At 32.3% G+C, this 6724-nt stretch overlaps 1 long non-coding RNA gene across 1 annotated transcript; it reads left to right on the top strand.

Annotated features, from left to right (window-relative positions):
• Positions 1-2474: 2474 nt before the first annotated feature.
• On the top strand, positions 2475-6518 carry LOC127721605 (uncharacterized). Its single transcript, XR_007991338.1, has 4 exons — positions 2475-2530; positions 3347-3482; positions 4289-4410; positions 6321-6518. It is a non-coding gene; the product is annotated as an uncharacterized LOC127721605 (long non-coding RNA).
• The last annotated feature ends 206 nt before the right edge of the window (positions 6519-6724 follow it).

The raw sequence follows: 6724 nt of genomic DNA on the forward strand, positions 1-6724 counted from the left end.
AATAAGAGCATGATGGATAGTAACATTAGTTTTCATTGCAACAGGCCACATAGGGATACAACAAATAGTTATTGCAAAGGTTTTCAACGTGTGAAGACGGAAAACCATCCTTTCACCGCACGTGCTTGAGTGTTCATACATCCCGCAAGCCTAATAAACGCGCCTCTTTAATTGCTATAGCATACCTTTTATAAGTTTTATTTTTTTTATTCGAGCGTGAGTCTTTTGTAGACGAAACGCGCGTCTGGCATACACAATTTAATCCTGGTATCTATGATGAGATATATACCTCCTCAATTGGCACTAGAAGGTGTGAATATGCTCGAAATTGGTCAGACCATGATTGATAGTATTTAAACCCCTCGGCATTAAATCTTAATTACTAAAATATAAGAAGATGTTGTATAATTGCCAATAAGACAACTCCTCACCAGAGACCAACTAACGTAGAAGTCAGTAACTTTATGTCACCGTTTCTATGAAGAGTTATGTTGACGAAAAACGCGTCTGGCGTATTACATTATAAGCCTGGTATGATGAGTTTTTTCTACCTAAGGCTATACAACAATTAACGGTAAGTCTATAGTCTTTATTTAGACAATTAATACATTATTACACATGCTTTAGATTTTACGAAGCCGTTTGGTTCGACTTTATGCTATGACTGTCCTTTCAGTAGATATCCAAACTCTTGTAACCATTTGACCTTATGTGATAGAGATTCGGTGAGTTTTTTTGCTAAATATTGGCCCTAAGTTCCCATAAGGGAACAATCTATACAGTAGCCAATAAACAAACAAGATTTAAATAATAGTCTTTTGACTGTAATTTTTCAGTTGATAATCAATGTAATTGTACTTAAACAGGAAGTCTTAATTATACTTTGTTGATTATACTATCAAGGTCTTTTTGGTGTTTACGAAAATAAACATCTATCTTTTCAGTAAACACTGATTAATATATTTGTTATGTCTTTTCCGTTTATACCTCTAACTTTACAGTATTACACTGATTAATATTTTTGTTACGTCTTTTCTGTTTAGACATCTAACTTTATAGTATATACTGATTGATATATTTGTTACGTCTTTTCCGTTTAGACATCTAACTTTTCAGAACACATTGGCCATTTTGAGATTATCTATTCTTAAAAAGTGTATGGTATCTTTTATTGATATCTATAAGTTTGGACTACTACTGCTTAAATACTGTACTATTGACTTTTACTCAACATTTTGTTCTTTTTGTGACAATGCGGAATTATCATATCCAATACCTTTGTTTGCATCTGTTCTTTGATAATAAAAATTCTAGCTGTTACGCGTTTAATGAAAGAGCATTGTATTGTTTAATTCAGTAACAACCGATAGACTTCCTGTAGGATGAATCATGTGTTATGACTGCCCTCTGGCAGTTGATGCTGATGAAGGCAATCATATTTCACTATGTGACCGGGATTCGGTAATGTCTGGGAATAACAATAAAAAATTAGTTTCGAGAAACGTTTTGTTTTTCGTTGTTTAATTACTGAAAGTCACACAACTGATAATTTAATTCAGCATTTCGCTACGTAGAGTTTTGCATCTTATAACGATAAACACTAGAAAATATCAAATGTAGATGTGTTTTTATTTCTTGCACTATTGTGTCAATGATGAGTCTTAGAAAAGAGAAGCAAGAGATACCAAAGGGACATTCAAACTTGTAGGTCGAAAACGAACTGTCAATGCCATGGCAAGCAAAAACGAAAAATTACCAAAAGACAAACAACAGTCTACAAAACACAACATAGAAAAGAATAGCACGAACCTCATCAAAAACCGAAAGTAATCTCAGGTGATCCGAAATATAAAGCAGATCATGCTCCATATGTGGCACCTTGGGTGATGCTCATGTAAGTACAGATTTGGTGATATGTGTGATCAGGTAGGTCACATTTTAGGAAAAGAGGACTGGATTGTAAATATGACAATTGGAACATGTAAGTCGACATCTGTGAAATAGATATTAAGTATATTTTTTATAGGTATACACTAATTTTGTCTCTGGTGGAAAGTTGTTTTCTTGTGTTATAATTCATTCATTATGGTAATAGTTATACACAGCCTCTTTTGAAGTCACAGGTGTACACCGCATCTATGAAAGTCATAAGTATACACCAAATTTTCAAGAAGTACGTCATCTCTTATAATCCACGTATATGCAATGTATGCATGAACGACAGACGTACAGATAAATAGTCAGATGCAAAACAAAACACCCATTAGACTTCTTTTTCAAAATTGTAAAACAAGTACAACATTAATCTAAGAGATGAAAGAAATCTTAAAATATAAAAATAAGAGCGCACAAAAGGCTTAAACAAATATTTAGGTATGTAGAATTATGAGTATGTTTAAGTAATCATACCCCTTGTTCTTAGTCTAAACTTAATAATTTGCCTTTTGTAATATCACAGGCATGCTCTATAAAACAAACACGAAATCTGCTTGGTGAACCTCGTTGGACACATGGTTGTTCAGAGAAATCGGTATGTTGCATATAGTAAGATTTCAAGGCAACTATTGAAAAAAGGACAGATATGGTAGCGGTGTATCAATTCATGACACAAAATCACTACGCGTACATAAAACACGTTAATGTGTGTAGATATATGTACATAACTTGGAATGCATTTATTTGTTTACAAAACAAAGCCAATCTAGTCATGGTTTGTTAACGTGACCAGTTATAATAGTAGTTCTAGTTTTCTCTTCCTTTTAAGAGCATGAAAATATTATTTTCTTTTGTTAGACGTCTATGTTTATATATACAAATATTTAAAATGCATTCGAGTTATTTGAATTTCCTTCAAACAGTTGAAATTCTCCTGCGTTTCATGAAATAAATATAATTCAACATTCATTTGAAATTTGATTTTCAAAATCGACTGAAATAATTATTGTTCAAAATTAATACAATACACTATGTACAAAAATAAGTAAAAAAAATGTAAGAAACAATTGTCAATTGACGTTTAGCAAACATCAATCAATCAATCAATTATAATTATATCAACAGAGCAACACTTTTTTGTGTACTTTTTGATCATCACTGTTGATACAAAATCTTTATAAATGCTCTACATTCCTTAAACATACACTAAGACCAAGGCGTCAATTGACTCCTCTGTACTCTGATTTTCACCAAGAACCGCAACAATGATAATTATTGTGGAATATTGTTTATTAATAATGTAAATTGTTTATAAATAATGTAAATTGTTTATAAATAATGTAAATTGCTTATAACAGTAAGCCAATAAAATGCAACTTATCACGCTCTACGTCAACAATTGATTATTCAGCATTGTGCGCGAAGTAATCCACAGGGAACCTGTTCAATTTGTTGTGACTCGGAATTATGTAACCGTAACTGTACCATTCAATCAACAATAGCTCCTCCAACTACAACGACAATTGTACCAACAACGCTTATTCCTCGTAAGTTGTCCAATTAACACGTTTAATAGGTCTTTTTATAATATATGTTCATGATGTTATAAAATAGGTCATTTTAAATTCATTGATTTAATCATTTGTTGATTGTGTACTGCTAAATGTGGCGTCAGCGATGATGGAATAGCTGGTAGAGAGTTGGCATTAAATAAAGATTAAATAATACAAAAGGCCGTCAATTAAACTAGCTTTTAAGGCATATTGCTTACACATGTATCAATAACACTCCATATTAGAATTACATCAACATAAAAAGACTCTACAGATACACAACATATTTAAAGTTTCAAAATAATTAAAATGATATTACTTTCTGAACTGGAGTATTTACAGACAAAGCATGTATACACGAGATTGTACGGTACACCTTAATCATTAAACTATCAACTTATCGTAGTCTTTTTTAAAGCTTGTTATTTTGAGACAGAGGAGCGAACATCATTAATACGTCTTTGAATACTATATGTCATAAAATATAGCATATTGTAAGTTGTCCACCTAAGGATGTTTTTTTTTCGAATGATGGTTTGACAATATCTAGGCAAACTTTATCTGTTTTTTCAATTATCTAGAAACGTATTGCTGTTCCTGGTGTCAAGCAATCTAAAATATGATCGCCTTTTTGATGACATCCCAATAAAAAAATCACAGGAAAGTAATCATAGCTTGCGTCATTGATTATGAAAAAGCAATCAACTGTTAGGGAAGTGTATGAATCGGATAGTAATTAGAGAAATAATTTTAATTGTTAATATTATTGTCATTTTTATATGGTTTTCTTTCTTTTTTAGAGACAGCTCCAATTGTACATCAAGTTGTTATCAATCCAACAAATATAAGATATGGCGATACAGTGACGATCCAATGCGTTGCCACCGGAAATCCTAGTCCGACAATAGATTTCCTAACACGGGTAAACACGTTTTGGCTTTCATCTCAATTTTACATATTAGATATACGCATAGAAGAAACGGAAACCATATATACATTATATTATATTTTTTTCTTCAAAATATTGTAGGGTGCCTCGGTGACCGAGTATTCTAAGTAGTCTAACTACTATATCACTAGCCTGTCAACACTGAGGTTGTGAGTTCGAATCAAGCACGGGGTAGGTGCACTCGGCTTCAATCTTGATTGAATAGAATTGTGAGTTTTCCTACCGAAGGTCGGTGGTTCTCTCTAAATATTGTAGAAGTATTTTCAGAACACGGCAAATTTATTATTGTATTAAAATGAAATGTTTGTGTAATGATTGGTAGAATATTGGAATGATAAATAATCATTTCCATTTCAGAATCGTAAGACAACTCGGTTTTATTTATAGAAGCACACAAAATATGTTACGATTAACATAAATCATTGATATGGTCATAATTATAAATGTCAACAAAACTTTAAATTTTCCGAAATACTAAGGACTTTTTACCCTAGGCATCGATAATCGTAGAGGTAATTGGCAAAACCCTTTTGGACCTTTGGGTCCCTTTTTTCTTTTATAACTTCGTAATTTATTTAGCCAATTGACTTTTTTATTCGAGCGTCACTGATGAGTCTTTTGTAGACTAATCGCTCGTCTGGCGTATTAAACATTCATCTATGAATGTACTGATAACGTTCTTAATAGTGGAAATTCAAACATGACGTGATGTTATTGTTATTTTGAGGGAACAGTTTGGGTCAGACCATTAAATATTGATGGCCCAATTGTTTAGGTTGATACTTTTTGTCAGATGACATGTATGAATTCACTCATATAAACCTGGTTGCATGTTCTCATTGGTACTTCCGTTGAGTTTCGAATGATCTTTGGACCTACATGGTTTTGATTTGTTATTGTTGTCATGCTGCTGTACTATTCGTGTAATTGTTTTTAAGCACATGTGGATCATGCTCATTTTCAAAACTTTTTGTAGTCTTAGTTAGTAAGTACTAGTGTTACATGTACATTATACTATTGTTACATGTACATTGTACTAGTGTTACATGTACATTATACTATTGTTACATGTACATTGTACTAGTGTTACATGTACATTATACTAGTGCAATATGTACTTCTGCTATTTTAACATGTACATTGTACTAGTGTTACATGTACATTCTGTTAGTGTTACCTGTATATTATACTAGTGTTACACCTACATTGTACTACTGTTACATGTACATTGTACAAGTGTTACATGTACATTGTACTAGTGTTATACATGCACATTGTGATAGTGTAACCTGTACATTATACTAGTGTTACATGTACATTGTACTAGTGTTACATGTAAATTGTACTAGTGTTACATGTACATTATACTAGTGTAACATGTACATTGTACTAGTGTTACATGTACATTGTACTAGTGCTACATGTTTATTGTACTATTTTAACGTGTTCATCGTACTGTAGCGTTAACAAGCCAGGGTATTTGTCCTTGAACATATTGCCATCTTTTTCGCTGTTAAAATTACATAGATAAGCAATTTTTCCTGCTAAGTGCACAGTGAAAGTTTTAATGAGTTCTTTACAAATGAATGAACTAAACATATAGATTAAGGATACTAGAGACATCAAAATAGCTCCAAATAAAAATTATCGTGGCATTTACAGTTTCTACTAATGGCGTGACTTTTTTTCATTTTTGGGTGCGAACAATAAAATTACGCTTAGTCCTTGATATTGTAAAACGGTTAATTTCATGATAATGATGACATTTGATTGCATTTTTAGCCCCATGAGACTTATTAATCAAGTAAATGTCTAAATTTATAGTATCAAACTCTCGTGATTACTATTTAAACATGTAATGAATTTATATTATATATTTTCAGGGTGGCTCATTAGGCACAAATATACTAGTAGATCCGCATACACATGTTCTTACAATACGGAAATTTTTACCTTATGATGACGGAGATTACAGATGTATAGCTGCAAATTCATTGGGTGATGATCATAAAGATTTCCACTTACAAGGACACTAACACTTTAATTGGTTGTTTGAAAATAAATGAACTGATATGTAATTACCTATGTAAATTAGTTCGAATTTTTTCTCTTATTATCATAAAAAATTGAGAATGGAAATGGGGAATGTGTCAAAGAGACAACAACCCGACCATAGAGCAGACAACAGCCGAAGGCCACCAATGGGTCATCAATGCAACGAGAAACTACCGCACCCGGAGGCGTCCTTCAGCTGGCCCCTAAACAAATATGTATACTAGTTCAGTGA

This window comes from Mytilus californianus, unplaced genomic scaffold, assembly GCF_021869535.1.
Source record: "Mytilus californianus isolate M0D057914Y unplaced genomic scaffold, xbMytCali1.0.p SCAF_12, whole genome shotgun sequence".
NCBI classification, from domain to species: Eukaryota; Metazoa; Mollusca; class Bivalvia; order Mytilida; family Mytilidae; genus Mytilus; species Mytilus californianus.